Raw genomic sequence first — 14,819 nt, forward strand, 5'->3', positions numbered from 1 at the left:
ATGAGTTGGTGTATTGATTATGCTCTTTTAGTCAAAAGCCTGGAAATTTAGTTGGAGAGCAGGTTGCTGGTCGGAAACTCCGAGTAATCAGAGATGCGGGCAGAGAAGGAAGAGGAGGAGATATATCTAAATCTATACCTAATCAATGTGTAATTATATATGCCATCTTTCTGTAATCGAATTTGTAATTCTTCTTGTCAAAAAAGGAGAGAGAGAGAGAGTTGCAATAACACAGGAAAAAATCACATGTAACCGGAAATAAAATTTCCCTTTATTTCAAATAACATAGATCTAGAAAAACGAAGTGATACAGAAAATAGAAACCGATTATTCATAAGATAGAAAATAATTGGAAGACGAAGCGGGTGTGATTACTTCTTGTTGGTGTTGGTGGTGCTGCTTCCATGGAGCCGACCATGTTTGTTCTTGGGGAGTGTGTTGTTGTTGATGATGATGATGGAACTGGACTTTTCTGATAGAGCTTCTCCAGCAACACGCTTATCAGACGTGTTGCTTTGGCTACCACTTTGATGGCGCATGGGCTGACCTAGAACTGCATCACCTTTTTTTCTTGGAATTGGACTCATCACTAGGGCTTGAAGGAATGGGATTACCACCAGCTGCATACACTTTTTCTGCCATTATATCAACCAGGATAGTTTAATTGATATAGAATATGTTGTCTGAGAGGTCCTATTTATAATATTAAGGATTCAGATTGTTATTTAATTACTCTATTTATTTTGTCAAAATGGTTAATAATAATATTGTAAAACTTGGAGAGGAAGACATGAAGTAAATTAAGATGGAAACAGTTGTGTTGTTTAGGTGTATTGGTAATGGTGGTGTATGAACATGAAAATATGAATGAGATAGAAGATGAGGTTTGAAGGGATAAGTGGTTGGAGTTTGAGCACGGTTTGCTAGATATTAATACGAGATGTTTGAATATACTTAAGTTTAGTTATGATGCAGAAAGTAAATTCCGAATATTTAATTTAGATTTCACGGGCACGTGCAACTCTCAACTTATACAAGCTTAATATTCCCCATATGTTTTTATTTCTGTGCATGCTTTTTGTCCTCGTCAAAGCCCGCCAAATCGCCAAGGCCCCACGGCCCCACCCCTACTAAATACTATCTGCTTCCCATCATGAAATTTTTTAAATTTTTTGTTCATTTACAAAAAGTAATTGAATGAAATTACATTTTTAACAGTGTAATTGATGTTGCAGCATCATTAAATTTTGTTATTTTTATTTTTGTTTCAATACATTTTGTTTTTAATAAATCCTTATATATACTTTGTTCCGATTCAGTCAATTTTACTTAGCAAGTGAACTTTTCACGAAGTATTATAAAATGGAAATTGTGAGTTGGTTGAAGATTGAAGTTGAGGATTTCTCGGAAAGGCTACATGTATTGGCGACTTGAATAGATGGTTGAAGATTGAAGATTGAAGTTTGAGGTTTGAGGTTTGAGGTTTGAGGTTTGAATACTAAGTAAGTTGGTTGAAGTTTGAACGTAACTACATAAATTTCAATTTACCGTTAAAAAAGACCATCTTTGCAGATCATTTCAATTATGGGCCGCCTCTAGAATCCAAAACATCTGAATTCCGAATGTGGGCTATATGATTTCAAAAGCCCAAGATCCACTAATCATATCTTACTCAGGGACACTAGGATGCAGTTATTTGTAATTTGCAGTTAATCGCATTCACACAGTAAATATGTTTTGGTATTTATAATGGAAGATGGACACTTGGATGCAGTTAATCGCATTTATACAAACATATTTTTTTACTCCTTCCGTATAATTTGGACTACTTTGACCCTGGGTTTAAGAAATCTGGAAAGTGAGTTAAAAATGGGGGGATGGGCCACTTTTAAAAGTTTTAGTTTATAAAAAAATTGGGGATAGGAATGAGTTATTGGAATATGGGGTCCACTACCAAATATGGTAAAAGTAAGGGACAAATTATGGGGGAGATCCGAAATGAAATAATGGGTCAATTATGTAGACGGGGGAAAAAGTTTTATTTAAAAAAAGAAGACTGAATGGGAGAAGTAGTAGTAGTACTATTTTTTTTTTTTTATAATCACAAACAGTTTTTTCATTTTCAATTCAGAAACAGGTAGTGTTCAATAGTGACCGAAATCATAATCAGAATCCCAAATCCCATCGTTTGAATTCAGAATGTGGGCCATAATTGAGACAAACGTAATGGTACATGAAAGTCCAAAGAAATGTGTATATGCGTGCACTTTTAAGTAATGTGGGCTTCTGATCCGAGAATCCCTGATTAAGGATTAGAATCGGAATCGAAATTTGCGTTGGGTACACAATCTTTTATGCTTCAAAACCCTCAACCCACATACTTAAAGCTAGTATAAGGAAGTAGGGATCGAATCCAGGGGAAAAGAAGCGTAATGAAGCATTAAGAGACTTTGGAAAAGGTTTTTGGTTGTTGCCACGCAACTTTGAGTTGAGAACTTAACTACTAGACTTGGGGGAAAAGTAAATGATCTATTTAATCGCTTGACCTAGGAAAACTTAATAGAAGCATGCATAATGAAAACAGAGATGTAAACGGATCAACACTCTAGTGGCGAAACTTACCGTAGGGGAATTACTTTTCCCAAAGTTGCCAGCAGATGAAAAAACAGTGTTCCAAAAACGTAAAGGTATGAATGAAAAGCCCAATTAACTAACTATGGATTTAACTAACAACTAGCTTCATCTTCACCAACGATTCCGATCACAAAATCGAAAAACATAGTAAACATCAAATCGAACGGCATGTCAATTAAACATCAAATTACGATTAACTAAGAAAATAGAGCATATCTACACCACTGGGACAGGTAAATGAGAAAACGAAACTAAACTTCAAAACCCTGAGAAATTAATAGATATAAACATCGGACGTTTCATCCGCTCAGGATCAAAGCCATCACAACAAAATCCATCTCCTATCACTCGATCCAACTAATCAACGATCAACTCAAGTCCCCAAATTCAAATCAAACAAACAAATCAAGTCGAAAAGCATCAAGGTAAAACAACAATCAACCAAACATAATACGAAAACATAACACAAGTTTCCCATAGCTAACGATTCGAATTACAACGATTCAACAAATAGGGTTCGAAGAACTCGGGAAAAACGAAATTAAAATAAAGCTGAATTGTTTCTTCGCCTCGGTGAGACGTGGTACCAACGATGATGCAAACTACGAACCCGACCCTTGAATTTCTTTAACCCTAAGTGTGTGTGTAGAAGTGTGAAAAGTGAGCTAAGAGCAAAAAGTGATCTCCTTGGTGGTGCATGCTCTTATTTATAGGTGTGGAGTTGATCTTCTAGAATCTTCTCTTGAATTCTCCTTTCCCTCCTCTAGAAATCTCCTCCGTCGTAACTTTTCCTTCTGCTTCTCTTTCCCTGGACCCCTTTACCTGGGTAATTTCCTTCCTTCTTCTGGACCCGCGTTTCCTCTACACATCCGGCAAAAGTTGTATTAGACCGAGCTAGAATTTAACCCCATAACCAATGCATGAAATTACCTTATCAGTACACTAAAATTTAAAAATAAGATAGGTAATTAGCTCCAATAGTACTCCAAACCAATCTCATTTTTAATATTTGAGTGAAAAATACCTATCTTTAGATTTCACACTAAACTAAAACCAAAACTTTTTCAAATTTTGTATATAAATATAATATAAAGAATACTTTTAAATTTGAGTTTAGTATAAATGGTTGAAATAAGTCATATTTGATGTAACATTTACATCAAAATGAATTAATTAAGTTTGAGTTTAATGTAAATAATTGGAGATGCTCTTATGCTTGAAAGAGTTAGATGTATATAATTAGTAACTCATGTTTGTCAAATATGAGGTAATTGTGGGGGGGCAAACTATATCTCACTCGGATAATGAGTAAGAGTTGCAAATATATATTTGAATTATCCTAAATATGAAGCCTTTTGGAGAGTATCACAATAGCAAAACTATGAAGGCTTTACTTAAAACAAACAATATAATACTAAGAAGTTAGCAAAACTATGAAGGCTTTACTTAAAACAAACAATATAATACTAAGAAGTTTAAATCCGATAAATTAGCTCACCAACTTAACAAAAGTCTATAAATCTTGTACTCCAGTATTTAAAAACTACAAGTACATGGGAGTGTTCAAATAGTAAACAAAAACATTATAAAAATAGAAAACTATTTGCAGACATTAATTATTATAAATTGATACATGTACCTGCTAGATTAATAGTAGGGTAAATTGCTTCTAAAATTATCAACTTTCAAAAGGTGGAATTTCCCGTGAACTTGAAAAGTTACGAAAAATCACAAACTTTGCTTCCGTGTCAGTTTCCCGAGTCGGAGTATTCCGGCTAAGTAGAGTGCTGGCGATGTGTAAGTGTCCGAGCTGGGCTGTTGTGGGCGTTGATGTTGAATGACATGGATTTAAATTTTAAATTTTAGAATCAGATTTTAAAATACAAAATCCCCCAAATTGAACTCAAAAACCGTCTAACCCTAACATCAAAATTGAACATCAAACCGCTTAGCGCTGCTCAGTGGCGGAGACGCGACCCGACAACGACCGTGCGGCGACGACGACCGTAACATCTGATGGCGCCGCCAACTCCGTAAGTTCCGCACTCCTCCGCTGCTCATTTTTTTGTTGATTTTGTGCAGGGTGAACTTTGGTTTCATTAATTTATGTTATTAGAGAGCGAGGAAGAGCAACAATGATGAACACAGCAGGATTTGTCTATGGAGTTTAACGGTATGGGATAACAAATTGTAGAAGAAAGATGTGCTGATGGATCATATTTGAATCTAATGAAGAAGGATGAGTTTGTTGAGTCCGACACCCCAAATACTTGAAACTTTTTGAAGAATTATTTCTCTATTTTGATTTTTCCTCCAGAGTGAGAGATTCGCGATTTAATTCATATGAAATCTGAGTTTTTTAAATATTTTTTTAGAATAACACAAAACAACGTAGTTTTGTGTTCGGCTCCTAGTCACGCTTCCGGCTGCCACATAAAGATAAGTTTATGCCGGAAAAATTCAGGAATTCGGATCATTCGAGAAATTTGCACAACCCGACAAAGTTTGTGATTTTTCATGCAACTTCTAAAGTTCATGGGAAATTCCGACATTTGTGAAAGTTGACGATTTTAGAAGCGTTCTCGCTTAATAGTACAACACGTGCATGACTCATTTTTCATAAGAGGATCAAAAGTTTTATTTTTTCGATTGTAGCTAAGTTACTGCAAATTCATTACTCCCCCCACCCATAAAGATTATCTCACTTTGTAAGCACGTAGGGAGTGATTCGTCAGTATCAATACATTGAGTGTCATCAGTATACCGTCTGAATATTTCGGTATATTGAAATTCGTATGGTAATTTTTGATACATTCATTACGTGTTTTAGGTATCGTCATGCATTCGGTATGCCGAACTTTGGTAAGGCATACCGTTATACTAGTTATACCAAAAATAATACTATACCTAAAATATTTTTAAAAAACAATTCTATTGTTCAATTACTTCAAAAAGTATAAAACAATTAAACTCCATACAATCATTCTAATATTCAAATTTATAAACCTTTAACAAACAAATCAAAAACAAATTATAAAATCATTAGCAATATTATCTTTATTTCTTAAAACCTTGTTGGTGAATTTGACAAAAGACATTACTTGTAGATAGAGCTAGAAAATGGAGGATCCAATCTACTATAAATATAAGGGTTTTATATACTATATAATTACATCCTGGTACATATTATATATATTTAATAATCTACGGTATCTTTGAAGTGTCGGTATATATCGAATTTTCGGATGATGGTATATATCGGTATCAAGTTCGGTATGCACTGTATACAGCGGTATAGAAATCTAATACGTACCGTCAATCTTTCGGGTATGGTATGATACCATACCGAAACTCACGTTAACCGAAAAATCGTATTTTGGGTATTTTTTCGGTACGGTAAGTCGGTATCTCCATCCTTAGGCTAGAGTTTAAAAGTGTAATAAAAAGTGAGTTGAAAAAGTTAGTGAATGTTGATCCTACTTTTATATATTAGTTTTATAATAAAATGTAGGTAAAATGAAGTTAGTGGAATATGGAGTCCACTACCAAAAATAGTAAATAATAAAAAGTGAAATGGGGACAAATTTTGTGGGACTGATTAAAATGAAAAAATGGGACAATCTTTGTGGGACGGAGGAGTACTAAATACGTAATTGTATAATATACTATCTCCGTCAGCCTAAGATGACACATTCTTAGCCTACCGGTTTTAGGAGTTATTGGTTAAAGTATTTAATTGGAGAGAGAGAAGATGAGTGTAAGTATTAAAGTAAAGTGATAAAGAAAGATGAATATTTTAATAGGAGTGAGAAAAAGTGGTTGAGTGTATTAATTGGAGAGAGAAGTTACCAAAAAGGAAATGTGTCAACTTATTTGGGAAAACTAAAAAGGAAAACGTGTCATCTTAAGCGGACGGAGGGAGTAATTAATTATCTAAGTGCTACGTGCTCGTGAGAACTACATTGAGCAAGCCCCCGCATCGCAGGGGCTCGGCGGCACTGATGCGGATTCCCCCTTTATACGTGGTCCTCCGATCGGTCTCCGCCAGACTAAGCGTCGCCGATACTCAATGTGATAATTGAATGAAGGAAGAGAAGACTTGGGCTTAATAGTTTTAGGATTGTTGGGCTACTTTTAGTTTTTGGGGTATAATAAACTACCCTTATACTTCCTCTGTCATTAGAAATGAAACGTTCCTTTGGGATGTCCCATTAAAATGAAATGTTTCTTAAAATAGAAATAACATTACTCTACTTTTCCCCTCTCTTACTTTACTATCTCTTCTTTAACTCACAAAACAACACTACATAAAATCTTGATTGAAGCAAACGTTTCATTTTATTGGGACGGAAGGAGTATAATTGTCTTTTTAATTTATACTTCCTCCAGTCCATAAACAATAAATCTATTGTTTCAGACGAGTTTAATGTAGACCTCAGAAAGTAAAGAAGAGTGGACAAAAAGTAGGTAAAGTAAGAGAGAGGGGACAAAAAGTAGGTAAAGTATGAGAGAGGAAAGAAAAAGTAGGAAAAGTATGAGGATAAACTTTCCATTTTTAAATAAGTGATCTATTTTTTATGGACGTCCTAAAAAGCAAAAGTGATCTATTTTTTGTGGACTTGAGGAGTATAAACCTATCTTTTGTCAAATCTAATTAAAGTATCGACTAATTTTTCAATTAATTTGAAGAAAATTTTTTTACTTCATTAAATTGAGGCTCTGAACTGTATTTAACTTATCTGATTCAGAAAATTACAATTTTAGTAATTATGAAATTAAAATATGAATTATAATTTATTTTTATTGATTTTGAAAACAATTAGTTATATATTTGAGTTGTAATTTATGTTATATGATTTGTATGAATTTGATAATATATATTTATTGAAATTTTATTTATTTATTTATTATTATTATTATTATTATTATTATTATTATTATTTATTACTCCCTCCGTCACATTAAATATGAAATGTTTGTTTTTCGGCACATGATTTTATGTAATGTTGTTTCGTGAGTTAATAAAGAGATAAAGTAAGAGAGATGATAAAAGTAGAAATGATGGTATTTCCTTTTATGAAAGGTTTCATTTTTAGTGAGACAATTTGAAAGGGAAAATTCTTTATTTTTAATGGGACGAAGGAGTATCGGAAGCGGTAAGGATCGGTTTTCCTTAGCTCAGCACATTCTATGATGGTCTACCGTTGGCCAATATAATATCCCTCCTTTCTTATTTAAAGTTCAGCACCAGCTTATTCAATTCTTGTTCCGCACTAACTGTGCTAGTCTAGTACAGTAACTTTTGAATACTTCAATCTTTCTCTTATTGAAACAATTTCTTCTATTTCCTCAAACTATTCATGCGCCCATTTTTTTTCATTTTATCTGTGATTTCACCATCTTAATTCCCTTCCTCCAACTTTTGGTATTTCAACTCGACAAAGGTTAAAGATAATTTCCAAAAAAAATTAAAAAGAAAAATTATGCTCAATTTGCTTTCGCCCTACCATTCAATGCAATATTCTCATGAAACTTTTACAAATACATATCTATACGAAAATGAAATAAAAAAAAATCATATTAAAATTCAACCTCTCAAATTGCGAGTGACTATGAGTAACATTAAAATTAATTATGCTCAATTTGTTCCAATAAAATTAATCATATTTCGACACAACATAGTACCAATTAACTGCTTTTGTTATGATACACCACAAAATCACGCAATTTCAAGAATATAATTCATGAACCTTTTGAAATACAATACATTATCAGTAGATTAATATTCTAACCCCGAAAAACATCCGAAAAAATACGAATCAGATGAAGAAAAAAAGAAAAGAAGAAGAATTGAGAAATCATCCACCCCCACTTCACTAACTCGTTTTTTAAAAATTTCCCGGACACAACGTCCAGTTTCCTTTCCCCAAGAAACCCCCAAAAAAATTTCCCAAAAAAAATAAATTAATACTGCTCTCTTGAATTACGTTAAATTGGTATCACAGCAGAAGGAATCCCCCGGTCAGTCGCATGTGTTTGCTGACTTTGTGGGGCAAGGCAGTACCATGCATGATCCAATCAGTTCAACAGCACAACGATGCTTTGTTTGGGGTATGAAATACGTATGATTTTCTGATCCCAAAATGGGCATCTTTTTCGAACAAATTATTCGTTTCCAAAAAGCTAGCCTTCCAAAAACCCATTACTTCCCCTCCCATTTTCCTACCCTTTCCCTTTTTACAAAAAAAACATCTCCTTCTCCATCACCACAAATTTTACTTATTGTTTCAAATTTGAAATATTAATTTTACGATGAAAAAAATATGAAAATGAGATGAAAATATTACCTGGGAAACTCCCATGGACATAAGGGAAAACGTGAGTTCAGGGATCCCAGAGCAGGCATGGGATGATTAAATGTTTTACGCACAAATATTGGAAGACGATCTCTTCATCCGTGGGTTGAAAACAAAACCCGGGGCAGTTTTCTCTCTCCTTTTTCTCACTAAACTCAACTTCTCCATGTCAACGATGGGTGAGAGAGCTGAGATAGCCTGGAGGTTTGGGGTATGCTCTTTTGGGGCTTTTATATATGGAGATGTTATTCATTAATTAATGTTTAAAGAGATAATGATATTTACTTGTTTTCATAACAATTTCTTTTTTTTGAAGGAACTGCTTTTTCCACAAATTAAACACTGCATCTAATTACTGTTACTTTAAATTATGGGTTTCTGACATCTAAAGTTCACTTCTCCAATATAATATGTTCATGTCATAAAGATTGAAATCTGATTCCTTCTTTTCCTTAGTAGGTATATAATCTTCTTTTTTCTAATTATGACCAACCAGGAACAGATACTGGTGATCAGTGTGTTTGTTAATTACAGTTATAATTTCGATTTTTGTAGACATTTTACAGATTAATCACGTAGGAAAAAATAAATTAAATTCATTACACAAGGATTTAATCTAGAATTTATTGCAAGTGATTTTTGTTATAAACTTTTCCACTTCCACTAGTAGTTCACGTTGAAGGGGGCATTTTATTGGTATATTTGGAATAATATATGGATTGAGGTTGAAAGCAAATATCAAAGAATGGAAAAGGGTTATACTTAAAAAGTGAAAATCCTTCAAAAGATTGAGTTGGAGTGAGGAAATTGACGGAAAGAGGGCTTTCGCATATGTTCTTTCCTTCATGTAGAAGAAGTTGCTTTTCTTGTTCATATTTATTATTGATGTATATTTTTTCAAATTAAACCTTTTTCTTTATTCTATGAACTAAAAAATCAATTGTACAATCGCTTTCTTTCATGTAATTAATTACAAAAACAAATATTCTGGTATTTATTAAAAAAAGCATGTTATTATTATATTGCTGCTGGTGTAGCACTATAGAGGTTGTACAGTTCCAAATGTCTCACCCTTGTTATTCAACTCTTTCCTCTAAAAAAACAAGGATTTACATTCCACACAGCAAGAAAAGCACAAGGCTGAGGTCAAATGCATCTCTGCTACTCTTCTAAATCCAATATCAATAAATTGAAGAAACAGACAGACAGATGGAGAATAGCAAAACCGAATTCTATTGAAACAACTACATATGCACAAACACCAATCCGGCCGCCAGTTGGCTCAATGTTCTTGCTTCACAATATCATTACTTACAAGTATTGCTGATATTCTGTTGCACTATCACCATTACTAGAAAGGGTTACCCGGTTCACCCTATGCATAGGCTCTGTCATTCGCCTCGTCCCATATTGACTTCCTGCAGACTCTTGGAAACTGCCAAGGTCGTACCTGTCAAAACTAGCACCCACTGAGTGTGAAGGCATCATAGGCTGCTTCCTTTGCACCTTCGCCCGGAAATCATTCTTTGATTTAGGAATACTGCCACAGAAGATATCCATAAAGTTTCCAACCATTCCTCTGTTGTAAGGTTGCCACGTCTGCTATATTGGTATCTAAAGTTCTCGTCTGTAGAGAAAAAAATAAAAAAAATAAAAACCATGGATCAAAAATCAACCATGAGATCTACAAGGGTCGCCCTATAAATATACCGAAAACAGGGAGGGTATGTGCAAATCACCTGGTTTGTTGCGATGAGGTAGAGATGGAAGATCGAGAGCCCTCCTACGAACCAGAGTCCCAGGAATGTAAATAATGAGTGCGATGGAGGCGGGTGTTTTAGTCATATTTCCATATGGAGGAATTCTCGCTGTCCCTTATCTTACAATGTACACCTATAAAACCTATGAACGTACAAGGCAAGCAGCATTGTGGAAAAGACAAACATGTAAAAGAACCAGCAATTTCTGCATCCAAAATCAAGAACAGTTTAAACACAATGTGAAACACACACACACATATACATATATCTTTGTGTGCGTATCTTCAGATAGATTGACGTAAGGTTGAACAATTAATTATAACAAGAAATCTTCACCGAATGGAATATTACTCCTGAAAACACATCTATATAACTTTATTTCAAAGTATAAATATAGTGAGAGCTTGATTGAGGAGCTTTAACGGAAGTAAATAACAAAAGTGCCCGAAAAATTAAAAAAACATAACTTACCAGTCCAATACATTGTCCAACCTAGGGACAGTGATGATCAAATCGTCTACCACAGTTGTCACATATCGAACAATGTGAGCAGCGTGAGGCCTGTGCAGCATACAAGTGTCGCAGTATTTGACTTTCACAGTAGCTCCATTAACTATAACATCTTTTGTACGAGGCAAGCGAGGCGTTTGGCCAGAGCCCAATTCCATACTATTATCATATCGCTTTCCGGTTCGGGAGGTTGAGCATTGCGAGGAATAATAATACCGTCCCTTCCAGAAGTCAACAGAAGCAGCACCAAAACCTGGAATAGCACAAAAGATTACTCCATCTTACTAAACACACTTCAATATTGCAATCAAGCTCTTACTTTATTCCCAGAACTTATTTTTTAAAAATACTTCCTGCGTCCCTCTTTTAGGAGTTTCATTTGAGTTCGGCACGGGATTTAAGAAATGTAAAGGAAAGTTGGTGAAAAAGATAGTGGAATGTGAGTCCTATTTTTACGTGAGCCGAAAAGCGTTAATGGATCATGCCTATTACCATTTATGGGAATATTCCAACCGGGATTCCTAAAGTGGGACACCCAAAAAATGGTAACCGGGACTGCTAAAGTGGGACGGAGGAGTGGTATTCTAGGAGCACACAGCTGTTCTCCATATTTCTCATTATTTTCCATAGTTTCACAAGCAAAATGCACTTCTACTTTCTATGATACAACTTGTCGTAAGTCTGAATGAAGGTCCATTTCCATAAACCTTACTTTACAGTCGTAACAACAATAGTTCTAGAACAAAGTATCAAGATTTTCATATGTAATACCATCTAGCAAATCCATCACTCCTATCTACTAATCTAATAGGCTGTCCCAAAGAACCATGATCCCATCCTTCTTTACGCAAATTCAGTTCTTTAGTCACATGTGAAGATTCTTCAACTAGTTTATTCTAGGAGTAGGCCTGGGAAATCCAACAGAAACACATGCTGGTTCAAGAAAAATTGAGTTTCAACAGTTTTTTCGATATTCACGACTATTTTCCCAGTGCTCTCTTGGATGAAACTTTATGAACTTTCTTGTATTCGAACTATACATAAAATGAAGCTAGGCATAGCTCTTAATATAGAATCCGATTGAGGCCTAACAAAAAGACAGTGTACTAGTACTGTTAAGCAAGAAAGAGTAAAAGTTTAGAAGGATAGACGCCATAGAGAGTTCCCAATTATCACTGCAGCCGTGCTAGACTACTGTGTGAAGATTCATCCTAATATAACTTGTTAGTGGCTGGACTAATAGAAAAATTCCAGACAACTGTAAGATTTCAGGGTTGGAATAGAACTTACAAATACTGTCTCGACGATAAATACAACTAAAACTGCAATTCCCCAATCACCAGAAAAATCATCCAGCAGTTTCCTTGCAACGAACACGCAGAAGACAGCAGCAGGAGCAACTAAAAGAAACACTGTTAGAAATATCGATTTTACATCCGGCCCGAAAATAAACCTTCCCCAAGACAGAATTTCTGCAAAAAAAAAACACCATCTTCAGAAAGATTGACAACACTTTTCTCCCGGGTCATAATCGAGAGGGATATAGACCTAAGACTTGTTGAAGGTAGAACCAACAACAATTCTGTATATCTACTATCAAACCTTCAAGGTAAGTCTAATCCATAGCTTGGTTAAACATATCTATTTAAATTAGAGTTTAAGGTGCTTGACAATGCATAAGAAGAAATTCAAGCCATCACAACATTCAAGCAACTCCAATGGCTAAAGAAAAACACATTTGGTTTGAGGCTAAAAAAGGTGATAAACTAATTCTTCCCTATTCCTCAACAATATAAGAAAAAGGATATCAAATAAGCTTCCCAACAAAACAAACTAATAAAATTAATTCAAACTAATCCAAATTCAAGATGAAAAACAGTCAATAAGCAGATAAAACCCTGATTCAATGAAAAGGGCAGGTAGAGAAGCGATTGAATTTACATTACTGCCCTCCACGCCTTGTATTTCCTGACCATCTCCACGCGCCCCCCACTGTATTCATCTCTCCTCTCTGTGTTCTAGCTTTTCAGTTGTAACGCAAGTAGAGCCTATCTTCTTCCCCGAACAAGAGAAAACGGAGTGCAAAATGATGGTTGCGAATATTGAATTGAGGTGTGAAAAAATCAGCAGGGGGAAAATGAATGGGAGCCGCGAATTTATGAATAGAATAGTCGAAGACGGCTTGGAAAGTCTTCGATGAACAGCGAGTTGTAGAAGATCGTTTGACCACGACCACTGACGTCAGTCGCCGGGAAATGACGGCCCACTTTTATTTTCCCAACGGAAATGCTTTGCTCTTTATAATTCAAAGTAATATAACCAAATATCGATAGGATAGGGTGCAAAAATTTAATGCGATTTTAGATTATTTTGTAGTGAATCCGGTTCAATTAAATTTAAAGATTGATTTAGGATTAATGAGACTTTATTTTTTTTTTATCAAATGGGGTCTAACTTTTTACCCATTTACACTCATTAATCCCCCTTTTTTTTTTATTGAGGTTTCTTATCTCTTAATTTGGATGATTATTTGTAAATTGGGTTCGTCCCGATCTAAAAATCGGGTATTTAAATTTAAAATTTTTAAAATTTTTCTACTATTTAATACCCCCTCCGCCCACATTGTAGTAAATTTTGTTAGAAATTTTGGGAATTTGAAAGGGGAAATTTAAGGTTGGAAAGGGGGAAAAAAAAGAAATGAATTGAAGAGGTGGAGGAATAAAAAGGGAATAAATGAAAGAGTTTGGGGGGTCCTCTTTTACTTTTTTTTTTTTATTTTTTTTTTATTTTTTTTAAATGATAAACATTGGTAATTTTAAATAAGGGGAAAATTTTAGGCAAATATAGTAAATTCTAAAGATCCAAAGGGGAGATTTTAAAAAGTTACTATAAATCGGACGGGGGGAGTATTTGACACGATTACCAAAAAAATCCAAGGGGGACCCCAAATCTAATATTATCATGTTTCATATTTATTTTTTATATAAACTAATTTGTGATAAGTATAATAAGTTACTACTATTAAAATTGACATAATATTTATTGACTATTGTTCCATATTTAAAAACTAAATTTTGCTCACTTTAAATTCATTCTAAAGGGGATGGGGGGATTATTTTTTTAAAGGGCAAATGAAAGAATTCAAAGACCGCATCATAGTAAATTAACCCAAGACCTTTGACCTCGGTATTACCACTCTTTGTTTTGCCAACTCACAAAAACAAGTTCAAAGTTTAATTTCAATACTAACTTTATTTTCTCAATGATATTAGTTTTTACGGAGAGAGTACAGTTTTAACGATATTAGTTTTAATAATAGATTTTACTTATTTTTAAAATAAGGAACTTTTGGGAAAGTAGTAGTGGCGACGGGATGAGCGAAGAAAACTTAAATTTGAAAAAAAGTAGCAAGAAAAAATTGTCAAAATTAGAGCATTAAATAAATTTACGCTATGTGACTATGGCCCTATCTTAGATTAAAAAAAATATTTATAACTATAAATACAAATGCACAAATCTATAATCGGGGAATACTTAGGTATCCAAACTTTAAAAAAAA

General features: G+C 34.2%; 1 pseudogene; it reads right to left on the reverse strand.

Annotated features, from left to right (window-relative positions):
* Positions 1 to 371: 371 nt before the first annotated feature.
* LOC125198220 lies at positions 372 to 13,726 on the reverse strand (annotated as a pseudogene).
* Between the last annotated feature and the right edge of the window lie 1,093 nt (positions 13,727 to 14,819).

Source organism: Salvia hispanica, unplaced genomic scaffold, assembly GCF_023119035.1.
Source record: "Salvia hispanica cultivar TCC Black 2014 unplaced genomic scaffold, UniMelb_Shisp_WGS_1.0 HiC_scaffold_130, whole genome shotgun sequence".
NCBI classification, from domain to species: Eukaryota; Viridiplantae; Streptophyta; class Magnoliopsida; order Lamiales; family Lamiaceae; genus Salvia; species Salvia hispanica.